Source organism: Nestor notabilis, unplaced genomic scaffold, assembly GCF_000696875.1.
Source record: "Nestor notabilis isolate BGI_N333 unplaced genomic scaffold, ASM69687v1 scaffold15062, whole genome shotgun sequence".
Lineage (NCBI taxonomy): Eukaryota > Metazoa > Chordata > Aves > Psittaciformes > Psittacidae > Nestor > Nestor notabilis.
The window spans coordinates 5,496-5,725 of NW_009919824.1; the positions used below are offsets into that span (position 1 = coordinate 5,496).

Below are 230 nucleotides of genomic sequence, written 5' to 3' on the forward strand. Positions count from 1 at the left end.
CAGCACATAGCGGTGGTTCATAACCTGCTGTCCTGGAAAAGCTGGAAATGGCACTGCAGGTGAAGCACTGAATGGGTACAAGAACTGTATAGATTGGGTTGGGAGGGACTTTAAAGCTCCTCCAGCTCCAACCCCTGCCATGGGCAGGGACACCTTCCACTAGAGCAGGTTGATCCAAGCCCCTGTGTCCAACCTGGCCTTGAACACTGCCAGGGATGGGGCAGACAACG

At 54.8% G+C, this 230-nt stretch overlaps 1 protein-coding gene across 1 annotated transcript in view; it reads left to right on the forward strand.

The window, feature by feature from the left end:
- The window catches only part of CHAF1A (chromatin assembly factor 1, subunit A (p150)), a gene marked incomplete at its 5' end in the record, with an annotated part of 14,402 nt that overhangs the window by 4,839 nt on the left and 9,333 nt on the right, over positions 1–230 (forward strand). The window lies entirely within an intron of this gene.